The 12,520-nt window shown below is 54.2% G+C and overlaps 1 protein-coding gene across 3 annotated transcripts in view; it reads right to left on the reverse strand.

Annotated features, from left to right (window-relative positions):
* Positions 1 to 12,520, reverse strand: part of ANK1 (ankyrin 1) — an 826,509-nt gene that overhangs the window by 718,896 nt on the left and 95,093 nt on the right. The gene's annotated exons all lie outside the window — the stretch shown is intronic.

Here is a 12,520-nt window from a genome sequence, read left to right on the forward strand (position 1 = left end):
ATCTGCCCCACTCTAATCCAAAACAACCTGCCCCACTTCAATCCAAAACAATATGCCCACTCCAATTCAAAACAATGTGCCCCACTCCAATCAGCCCTACCCCAATCTGAAACAATCTGCCCCACCCCAATCTGCCTAATTTCAATCCAAAACTATTCATCCACTCCAAACCATCTCACCCCACCCCAATACAATCTACTCTAATCTGGCCAAATCCAATCTACTCCACTCTAATCCACCCCACCCCAATCCAAACCACCTCAATCCAAGTCAATCCACCCCACTGCAATCCAGTCTACCCCACTCCAATCCACCCCATTCCAATTCACCCTACTCCATTCCACCCTACTTCATTCCACTCCACTCTAATCCACCCCATGCAGTCCACCCAATTCCAATCCACACCACTCCACTTCACTGCAGTCCAATCCACCCCAGTCTACCCCAATGCAGTCCACTCCACCCAAGTTCAGTCGAACCCACTCAATCCAATCCATCCAGCCCACCACAGTCCAATCCAATCCACTCCACCCCACTCCAGTACAATCCAGCCCACTCCAGTCCAATCACCCCACTCCAATTCAATCCACCCCACTCCAATCCACCCCCTCCACTCCAATCCACCTGCTCCACTTAACTCTAATTCACCCCTCTCCAAACCACCCTACTATAATCAAATCCACTCCACCCAAACCAATCTAATCCACCCCGTCCAATCCACCCTCACCCCAATTCAATTCCACCCCACCCCAATCCAATGCACCTCATCCAGTCCACCCACTCAATCCAGCCCACTCGACCCTAATCCAAGCCACCCCAATCTACTCCAGTCCAGTCCACCTCCCTACCTCAATCCACTCCAACCTACTCCACCCTATTTCATCCCACTCCAGTTGACGCAACTGCACTCTATGACACTGTAGTCTACGACACTCTCTGTCACTTTACCACTGAACTCTACTCCCCTCTATTCAACATTACGACACTCTAGTCCCCCTACTCCACTCTACGTCATTCTACTCCAACAAATCCAGTCCATAGCTCTTGTGTAGGCGAGACCTGTTGACTTTTACAATGCTTGTTGTAACTGGAGACTTCCCCTCCCCTTCTGACAAGGGCAGGTTTAAGGCCTTCTGCTGCAAACTGGTGCCTTCTTGTGGTGGCACTATAAGGCAGCCACCAGTGATGTTAATGCAGCACAATTCCTGGGAAGGAACTAACAAGACCTTCTGGCTTGTATGGGATACGCAGAAGCAACATGCAAAAGCGGCAAATTGGAAGTAGTCAGAGCTAGAATAGAGGATACAAACTGGAAAGTCTGGACTAAAATGTCAGGCAAAGCATATGCCAGCTCAGAGGAAAAACCCAGAAAAGCTGTAACATAATGAAGTACAAAATCCCAAATTGTACATTTTTTACTTCTGTTGTAGGAAGCACCGGTCAGAGAAGAAGCAAGTTGTGAGCATGAAGAATACATCTTTCTCCCTAGGAAGAAATACACTCACTGCCATGACTTTCTGAGAAAAGGACAATAGCTCCTGGAAATAAGAACAACCCCATTACTCAAAAGCCATCCAGCAAAAAATCCCATGGCTCCTGACTACCTCAACTAGTACCAGGATTCCAAATGTGGGTCAATAGACCATCCATCCAGCTGGAGACTATGAAAAATGAAGGCTCAGCAAGTAACGCAAGAGCTGCACTTTGATAAAGGAGGGCTGGGTCTATCAAGTTCTATCTATTGGGTGTATGGTGTGCAGTCTACCAGTAACTTATTGACTCTCGCTTTTCAATTATGCTCTGCAGGTTACATGGAATTATCACAGGCATATCTGATGTGGCCACAAGAATTCACAGTTCAATTTAATTTGGGTCCAATCATTACTGAAATATTGTTCATTTGTTTCTCAAACAGCAATCATATTTTTAGTGCTTTTTTTGTCCTGGTGATGATCTTAAACCGAGACGGGTTGAAACGTTGTCAACCAATACCGGCAGGGAAATGGATTACTATTGCGTCATGATAATTTAATATTAGACTGATGTGATTCATGCACAATATTTTTGGGATGCATTCCTTTTCGCCGTTGTCTTTCCTTCTTTTGTGTTTCACTTTGCACCGTTTACTTTGCTTTTCACAAGCACTATGTATTCACTTTGCGCTTTCTTGAGCACTCTCATAACGTATATTTCATGTCGTCATATTTTGTATATTCAGATCTAACTAATACAATTTGATTTCTAATTGTGTGGTCATATTGTCTTAATGTATTCTATATATATATTCTTTTAGTAAATCCCTATGAAACATTGTTATTTGATATAGAGCATAGCTTGGTCCCACATCGGTATATGAGTTACATCTGTAACTTTTACTATATGTCTACTGGCATTTTGAATCATGTTTGGGTGCAAAAATCAGTGCTTGGTTAGGATGAAGGGTGGATCGCATACAAGTGTATAGGGTGAACCCCCGGTAATGAAAACACAGAACTAGGATTATCTCTGAGGACACCCTAGTTCAGCTGATGAATGAAGACCTCCAAATCTGCACATACATATACCATATTTTTGGTGACATTACACAGTTCACCATTAAAATCCAAAGTCATCCTTTGTATTAACAATGTTTGACCTCAGATACAGGCCAAGCGTGGCGACATGTTTCATATAGCGCATGCTTCCTCAAGACTCTGGGCTTCAGGTCTTGAAGTATATTATCACATTTGTGAAACTTTAAAGGATATAAGGGCGATACAAATGGACAAATCTAAAAGGTGGTAGTTAGTCAGGATTTGTATTTAATTTGCATCTATAAACCTGTAATTTGGGAGTGAGTGGTTATCTCTAAGCCTGGGCGGAGTTCGACGAGTTCCACTACACGGATCTCCCGAAGTGACAAAAAGACTCCACCAAGCTACACAGAGTTCCACAAGTGGCATAGTGGGTTACCTCATGCAGTTCGCACTGATTATTAGGGCCTGGTGTTTGTAACACACTGTAATATCAGCGTGAACAGCATCTCACACATTGCAAGAGGGCGCTGGTTCTTTCTGCCACTCGAGTAGAAGTTCTTCTCGAGCAACAGCTTCCTCAACGCGAACAGAAGGTTACTCAACGCGAACCATAGTGACAATCCACGACCATCGTTTGAAGAAATCTCACTGGGAAGTGGTCTAGCATTGGATTTTCCTCGCTCGCGCTCCCCAACTTACCGTTGGCAAGCGAGGAGAAAACTCCACTATGCTACGCGGAACAGACTTTTTCATGACTCCTCAAGCTCCACGGAGCACAGAGTGCAAAAAACTCTGCAAACTCCACAAACAGAGCAGAGTCCTCCGCCCAGGCTTACTTACCACTACAATCTTTGTGCCTGATTAAAACTATGGTGGGCGGCAGAGGTATTTCCTTAGCCACCCTGGCCTGGTCTACCACCCACCATATTTAGAGCTCTCCACTTGCCCCATGGAGATCTCTGTGTTTCAGAGGAGCCACCATCGCTGTGTCTCCTCTTAAGGCACTGAAAAGTTGGCGAATAGCTTCCATGTTTCAGGTGGACGCTCACAAAACTTTCTTGTTTTCCAAAAGAAAATTCCTAAACTGAAAGTTTGTTTTTGAAAATAAAAATGACCAAGACACCCCAGGAATTTTCTCCCAGGGTGTGGAGGTAAGTTTTCCCTGTTGAAGACTACAGAAAAAAGTACATTAGACTGTCCACCCTAAATAGGACGGACCGACAATCTAATGCACCAGCACCGTCACCCCCAACTCCGTCGGGCTATCTTTCTGACAGTGGAGCCAGGGTGGTCAGACTGTCATTTTGGTGGGTAGGGTACTCGGACATGTTTGTATCCTGTATGCCAAATCCTAAATCAGACCCTGTAGGCTCTTGCATATCAACGCATTTTCCCATTTAACTCACAACAGTAATATGCCAACAACCGTTTATATAGCGAACACCACACTGGAGTCGTGTTTGCTTTTTAACATAATGCATAATTTCCTGACTCAATTACTTATTTTGTCTATCTCAAATGTTGGACCGACTGGTTTGTCCTCACCAGGGTTTGCATCTGTGACTTACAGGGTCAAGTATACTCCGCAATGGGCATCCAACCCACTGAACCTTCCTAACAGCTACATAGTTACCAAGGAATATTATTCATTTAACATCGGTTGAGGAAAGAAAAAATATACATGGTAGGACTGGAAGAGTGAAAGTATATGAGAGAAGCCATAACGAGTGGCAGAGATAGCGCAGGGAACAAAAATGGTGCATATGTGTCCATACAAGATCAATGTATAGGGCTAGTGGAACATTTAAACTAATGTAATACTGTTGGACCCGGCCTCGTGGCGTGGTCCTTAACCCCCTGGATTGTGCCCGTTCCCCGCCCCGGCCGTCACGGGCCACCCGTCTGAACTGCACCAAGGCCCTTCACCCGGAGCTGCACGTGGTCGCATACTCCTCGTGGCTCCGCCATCTTGTTGGCATCCACGTCACACCGTGCACCAGCCGGCGCGACCCCGATCAACCCGGCCTCGACCCCAGCGAAGCCCCGACATCGAGGCACCACGAACTAGCCAGGGGGTGCCGCAGGAACCATTCATCGCCCCCGGCGGAGGACAGTATCGATGGGACCCCCAACTGTCCTCCCCTCTCGAGGTGGGATCGCCCTGCAACTCCCATGGGCCTGGCGCCTCTCCTGCTGGGCGTCTGGCCACCTCCACCCGGCCACTCCGCCCCCTCGGGCGCATAGGTCCGGACATCAAAGGGCTCCAGACCTATATCTGGGGCGACCCCACCACAGCTCGGGAGTTGTATCCCGGAGTCGAGAGCCCTGCTGATTGAATCGCGGCTGACCCTACGGAGAAGAACTCTTGTCGGAACCATCACGAGCCCTGCTGACTGCGTCGCGGCTCCTTCTTGTGAACCCTTTCTGAACCACCTGGAACATCGGAGCCCTGCTGACGCCGTCGCGGCCCAACCTCGCTGAAACCTTCCTCGGAGCCCTGCTGACGACGTCGCGGCTCGAGCTGAGCAGAAACCATCTTGAGAGCCCTGCTGATTCGATCGCGGCTCTCCACGAACTGTACGCCAGAGCCCTGCTGACGCCGTCGCGGCTCGACCCATCCGAGATCCGGAGGTCCTCCAGCTTGGGGATAAGAACTGGGCCCCAGGTACCCTCGTACCGCATCCCTGCCAAAGACTGTCCCGCTACCCCGACCCTTCCAAAGAGACACTGAGACTTTTGGTGGATCCCTCGATCCCTTCGTGTAAATATTGACCTCGTAACCTTTTTATTGCTGATAAAGAATTGCTTGTCACAAGACAACCTCCTTGAGTCCCGTGTGGTGGTGTTACTGTGCTAGTACGTGATAGGAGAAGGATCTCTCCAGAGACTTCTCGGCAGCGCTCGGCTACTTCGTGCAGTGTGAGGGCCCCCCCCTTGGTGGTCGCACCGACTCCTCGGGGTCCGCCTTCCAACATTTGGTGGCCAGCGACGGGATCCGAGCCGAACGCAGTACGTACCAGCCAGTACCCACTAGCTACCCATCCAAACGAACAGCATCATGAGCAGCCAGGAAAACAACGCGACAATGGAGTTCCAGCCCGAACGGCTGGAAGAATATACGCACAAAGAATTAAAACAGTTCTGCAAAGACAAAGGCATTGCAACCACCAGCCTAGGTACCAAAGAGGAGATGCAGAAAGCTCTGAGGGCATGGTTGGAGGCCGGGGCAGGCCCCTCCCAGGAAGAAGGGCCCTTGCCCCGGACTGAGACCACAGCAACCGCACGGACTCCGGCAACCGGAGGAAGAAAGAGCCTAGAAACCGGCCTCTCCGAAGAAGAAATACGAGAGCGGGAAAAGGTCCGGAGCCACGAGCTAGAGCTCGCCCGACTGCGGCTGGACGGCGAACTCCAGCTGGCAAAAAAGAAACTGGCCCTAGAGCAGCTGCGCCTTCAAGAAGAGATAGAGGAGAAGAGACGACACCGGGAGTTGGAGGAAAAGAAACTAACTCTTGAGCACGAGCGCAGTCTCAAGGAGCTCGAGATCAAGGCCAAGAACGGAGGGACCGACACCCCCAGTACTAGAGACACTCTACCGCCTTCCGAGGCCAAGGCACATATCCCGAAAGAGGTCGTCAAGGAGTATTACAAGAATGACGACATCCAACAATGGTTCAAGGCCTACGAGGTGGCCATGACCTCTCATCGGGTGCCCCGAAAAGACTGGGGCGCGGGCCTGTGGGGGCGGTTCCTGAGTGAGGGGCGGGACACGCTGCTCCAGCTACCGGAGGAGGTGATGACCTCCTACGATCACATGAAGGAGGCCCTGCTCACCCGCTACGGGCTAACAGCGGAAATGTACCGCCAGCGGTTCAGAGACTGCAAGAAAATCCCGGGTACCACATGGGTGGAATATGTGGACTTTTTCAGTCGGGCCCTAGAAGGGTGGATCAAAGGGAGCAAAGTAACCACCTACGGGCAGCTGGTCGACCTCATCGTGTGGGAACACCTTTCCAACAATTGTTTCGTGGAACTGAGACAGCACCTCCTCGACAGCAAAATGACCGACCCGCGAAAACTTGCCGTCGAGGCCGATCGATGGGTCAACTCCCGGGTCCCCCGGAACTCAATGGGGGAGTACCAGAGGAACCCCAACGGACCCCCCCCGCCAGCGCGGTGGGGGGGAGGGCCGAACAGGAACCGAGACCCTCCCGCCGGGGCCCCCAGGAGCCCCCCTCGAGGGCCACCGCAGCCACATCTCTCCCCGAGCCTAGCCCGAAGGGTGGGCCCGGCCCGACCCGGACCACGGCCACCAGTGACCTGCTACGGCTGCCAACAAACCGGACACTTTGCCAGCGATCCGGCCTGCCCTCTGAACCGAAGAAACGGGGCCGGCGGGCCCCCGCCCCGGCAGCTGACAGCCGCCGCCTTGGGGGGAGGAGAAGAGGAAGAGGAGGCCCTCGACCGAGAGAACACTGAGTGGGAGCCGGCAGCCATGTCCCTGGTCTGCCTGGGTAGCCGAGAGATGGTACCCTGCACCCCCATCCCAACCAACACCCAGAAGTACCGGCAGCAGGTCACGGTCAATGGACAACGGGCCGAAGCCCTTCGTGACACAGGCGCCAGTATCACCGCTGTCCGCTGCCACCTGGTGACCCCTGAACAGATTCTACCGAATGTGCTGTGCCCCGTACGGACGGCCGACAACAGTGAAAGCCTATGCCAGATGGCCCTGGTCCCCTTCGAGTGGGGAGGGGTGACGGGCCTGCTGAAGGTGACCGTGCGCGACGACGCCCCGGTCGACTGCCTCCTGGGGAACGACTTGGAAAGTTCCCCCTGGGCTCAAGTAGAGCGACGAGAGCACCTCCGAATGTTGGGACTGGCTGATTGGGCCTGCGCCATCACCCGGTCCATGACCGGCCAGGCCCCCCGCTCATCCTCGACCTCCGGGACCGCCCAACCCGAGGGGCTCACACCCCCTCCCACCAGCAGCGAGGAGGAGGCGGACACCGACCCTGGACCCAGCGAATCCTCCCCCGAAGAGATGGCTTCTCCGAGCGCCCTCCCAGAGCTGACACAATGGCGACACGAAGGGGGCCCCACCCGAGAGCAGTTCCAGCAAGAACAACAGTCCTGTCCCTCTCTCGAAGGGGTCCGACAACAGGCGACCGCGCAAGCCAACGGTGACCAGACCGGCACCCACTGGATCTACTGGGCCGAGGGCCTGTTGTACAGTGAACAGAAAGTAGCAGAACTCGGGGCCAGCCGCGTGTTGGTGGTCCCCCTCCGCTTCCGGGAGTTCCTTCTCAACCTGGCCCATGATGTGCCCCTCGCCGGACACTTGGGGCAAGACAAAACGTACAGTCGTCTGGTGACCCACTTCTACTGGCCCCGGATGCGGAGAGATGTGGACAACCACTGCCGGTCCTGCCAGACCTGCCAAGCCAGCGGAAAGACGGGGGGTCGGGTCAAGGCCCCCCTCCAGCCCTTTCCAGCCGTCAGCACCCCGTTCGAACGGGTCGGAATCGATATTGTGGGACCCCTGGACCCCCAAACCGCCCTGGGCCACCGCTTCATCCTGGTCCTCGTGGACCACGCCACCAGGTACCCGGAGGCGGTCCCGCTAAGAACTATAACGGCCCCTGTGGTAGGCCGGGCCTTGATGGGGATCTTCTCCCGAGTGGGATTCCCCAGCGAAGTGGTGAGCGACCGCGGCACGAACTTTATCTCCAGGTACATGCGGTCCCTGTGGCAACAGTGCGGGGTCACATACAAGTTCACGACCCCCTATCACCCTCAGGGGAACGGACTGGTTGAGCGGTTCAACCGAACATTAAAAGGGATGATCCAGGGCCTGGAAGAACCCCTCAGGCGGAAATGGGATGTCCTGCTGCCCTGCCTCCTGTTTGCCTATCGGGAGGTCCCGCAGAAGTCCCTGGGGTTCAGCCCGTTTGAACTATTGTATGGACACCCGGTCCGCGGACCGCTCAGCCTGGTCAAGGAGGGCTGGGAGATGAAGCCCCGAGGCGCCCCTCCTGACGTCTACCGATACCTCCTGACCCTCCGAAACCAGACCCGCAGGTTCCGAGCCATGGCCGAAGCCAACCTCGAGGCCAGCCAGGAGGACATGAAGCGGTGGTACGATCGCAACACCTCTACTATAGAATTCGAGCCAGGTCAGAAAGTATGGGTCATGGCCCCGGTCGAACCCGGCGCCCTCCAGGACAAGTGGACCGGGCCCTTCAAGGTGGTGGAGAAGAAAAGTCCCGTCACCTACCTGGTCGATCTGGAGTCCCCCCGGAACCCCCTCCGGGTCCTACATGCTAACAGGCTAAAACCCCACTACGCCCGGACCGAACTGAGCCTGCTGCTGGCGACTGACGAAGGGGGCGAGGACGACTCCGAGCCCTTGCCCGACCTCTTGCAATCCGACATTCACGATGGATCGATCGAAGGGGTCCGACTCGCCTCGTCCCTAACCCCGGAACAGCGCAACGACTGCCAGCAATTACTGTGGGACTACGCAGCCCTCTTCTCTCTCACCCCGGGGGTGACCCACTGGTGCGTCCACGACGTCGACACCGGGGAGAGCCCCCCCATACGACACAGAGCCTACCGGGTGCCTGACCGAGTGCGGGCCTGCATCCAGGCCGAAGTAGCGAAGATGCTGGCCCTGGGGGTCATCGAGCCTTCCGACAGCCCGTGGGCCAGCCCTGTCGTCCTGGTGCCCAAGGCCGCAGCTCCCGGTCACCCCCCGGAGTTGCGATTCTGCGTGGACTACCGAGCCCTGAATGCAGTAACCAAGACAGACGCACACCCGATACCCCGGGCCGACGAACTCATCGACCGTCTAGGGGCCGCTCGCTACTTAAGCACGCTGGACCTCACCGCCGGGTACTGGCAAATCCAGCTCACCCCCGGCGCCCAAGAAAGATCCGCCTTTTCGACCCCGGATGGGCATTACCACTTTCGGGTGATGCCCTTCGGAATGAAGAACGCCCCGGCCACCTTCCAAAGACTGGTGAACAAGGTTTTGGCCGAGCTTGAGGCCTTCAGCGCGGCCTACTTAGATGACATTGCCGTGTACAGCAACCACTGGGCCGAGCACCTCCTCCACCTGAAGGCCGTCCTGGCCGCCCTCCAGCGGGCTCACGATCAAGGCCAGCAAATGTCAAATCGGCCACGGATCCGTGACCTACCTGGGCCATCAAGTGGGGAGCGGGCAGGTGGCCCCCCTCCAAGCGAAGATAGATGCCATCCAGACCTGGGAACCCCCCACTACCCAGACCGCTGTCCGGGCCTTCCTGGGCCTCACCGGATACTACCGGCGGTTTATCCGGGACTATGGGAGCATTGTTGGCCCCCTCACAGAGTTAACGTCCAAAAAGCAGCCCAAGAAGGTACACTGGACACCCCGCTGCCAAACAGCCTTCGACACCCTAAAGACAGCCATGTGTACTGCTCCGGTGCTGCAGGCCCCGGACTACCAGAAGGAGTTCGTGGTACAGACGGACGCCTCCGAGTATGGGATCGGGGCCGTCCTATCCCAAGCCGACGAAAAGGGGCTCGACCGACCAGTGGCCTTCATCAGCCGACGACTACTGCCCCGAGAGCAACGCTGGAGCACTATTGAGCGTGAGGCCTTCGCTGTGGTGTGGGCCCTCAAGAAGCTCCGGCCCTACCTCTTTGGCACCCACTTCCGGGTCCAGACCGACCACCGGCCCTTGCAATGGTTAATGCAAATGCGGGGCGAGAACCCCAAGCTGCTGCGGTGGTCCATCTCGCTACAAGGGATGGACTTTGACGTCGAACACCGGCCCGGCAATGACCACGCCAACGCCGACGGCCTGTCCCGCTTCTTCCGCCTTGACGAGGAGAATCCCCAAGGAGATGGGTGACTCTCCATGCCTTCGGCTGGGGGGGACGCCTGTTGGACCCGGCCTCGTGGCGTGGTCCTTAACCCCCTGGATTGTGCCCGTTCCCCGCCCCGGCCGTCACGGGCCACCCGTCTGAACTGCACCAAGGCCCTTCACCCGGAGCTGCACGTGGTCGCATACTCCTCGTGGCTCCGCCATCTTGTTGGCATCCACGTCACACCGTGCACCAGCCGGCGCGACCCCGCTCAACCCGGCCTCGACCCCAGCGAAGCCCCGACATCGAGGCACCACGAACTAGCCAGGGGGTGCCGCAGGAACCATTCATCGCCCCCGGCGGAGGACAGTATCGATGGGACCCCCAACTGTCCTCCCCTCTCGAGGTGGGATCGCCCTGCAACTCCCATGGGCCTGGCGCCTCTCCTGCTGGGCGTCTGGCCACCTCCACCCGGCCACTCCGCCCCCTCGGGCGCATAGGTCCGGACATCAAAGGGCTCCAGACCTATATCTGGGGCGACCCCACCACAGCTCGGGAGTTGTATCCCGGAGTCGAGAGCCCTGCTGATTGAATCGCGGCTGACCCTACGGAGAAGAACTCTTGTCGGAACCATCACGAGCCCTGCTGACTGCGTCGCGGCTCCTTCTTGTGAACCCTTTCTGAACCACCTGGAACATCGGAGCCCTGCTGACGCCGTCGCGGCCCAACCTCGCTGAAACCTTCCTCGGAGCCCTGCTGATGACGTCGCGGCTCGAGCTGAGCAGAAACCATCTTGAGAGCCCTGCTGATTCGATCGCGGCTCTCCACGAACTGTACGCCAGAGCCCTGCTGACGCCGTCGCGGCTCGACCCATCCGAGATCCGGAGGTCCTCCAGCTTGGGGATAAGAACTGGGCCCCAGGTACCCTCGTACCGCATCCCTGCCAAAGACTGTCCCGCTACCCCGACCCTTCCAAAGAGACACTGAGACTTTTGGTGGATCCCTCGATCCCTTCGTGTAAATATTGACCTCGTAACCTTTTTATTGCTGATAAAGAATTGCTTGTCACAAGACAACCTCCTTGAGTCCCGTGTGGTGGTGTTACTGTGCTAGTACGTGATAGGAGAAGGATCTCTCCGGAGACTTCTCGGCAGCGCTCGGCTACTTCGTGCAGTGTGAGGGCCCCCCCTTGGTGGTCGCACCGACTCCTCGGGGTCCGCCTTCCAACAAATACACTTTAGTAACTCCACAAACTCCATAGGATACTCAAACAAAGGCAATGACTTGGGCTCTAAAAATAAACCTAGGTCTTCACCAGTGGATCTCCTCAACTCTCTAGGGCTTCTGGTTGGAGGGAAGTTCATTCATTGCATTTTTGAGCTACTGCACTTACATTGAAGGGGCATGAGATGCAATAACAAAGGAACAGTGAATATGTCGGCTGTGTGGTTAATTATTCAACGAGGCTGTGGGCAGACGGTTACCATCAGCTGTCAGATACTGTTTTAGAGGGCTATCCTATGAAGAGGAATAAAGAGTTCTCTCTATCCAGCCCTGCGTCTCTAACACTCATCAACAATAGGCTTTCCTCGCTGTTTCTATGTTTAAAGAAGTCGGCTTTAGCTTTGAGCTATATTGTGGCACCACTCACCGGAAGTTCCATTTATTGTGTCAACTAATAAAGCAATTAGTTTAGTGATGACATTTTGGTCATCTGTGTCAAAAGAGCTGCAGAAGTCTTCAAGCCAAAGTTGATGTTTTACAATTTCATTATGTTTTTATCTATATTTTTGACGCCCTAGTGTGTTTCTTGTCCATAATAATAAGATTTTGTTTTTCTGCTCTGTTTTAAGGCTACTGCTGATAGAACCATAGGCAAAATGATCAAATCGTAGACAATTGTAGGAAAGGACTCTAGATGCCTCCAAATTAAGGTCAATGTATGCGTATGTTAAACTTTAAACTGCTTTATATTCTGTAGATGGTGTTTACCAGGTTACATGGGTTATTGATAACTGTATTTGTTTTATTTGGGTTGAGCAGGTGAGGGCGCGATTAATGTTTTTTTAATTTCTGACTATAAGGTGTCTTTTATGTGTTATTATTACTTTGGTTACTATTGCTGTTATATCATTTGCAACAAAATTAATTCCTTT

Source organism: Triturus cristatus, chromosome 11 (assembly GCF_964204655.1).
Source record: "Triturus cristatus chromosome 11, aTriCri1.1, whole genome shotgun sequence".
Classification (NCBI taxonomy): Eukaryota; Metazoa; Chordata; class Amphibia; order Caudata; family Salamandridae; genus Triturus; species Triturus cristatus.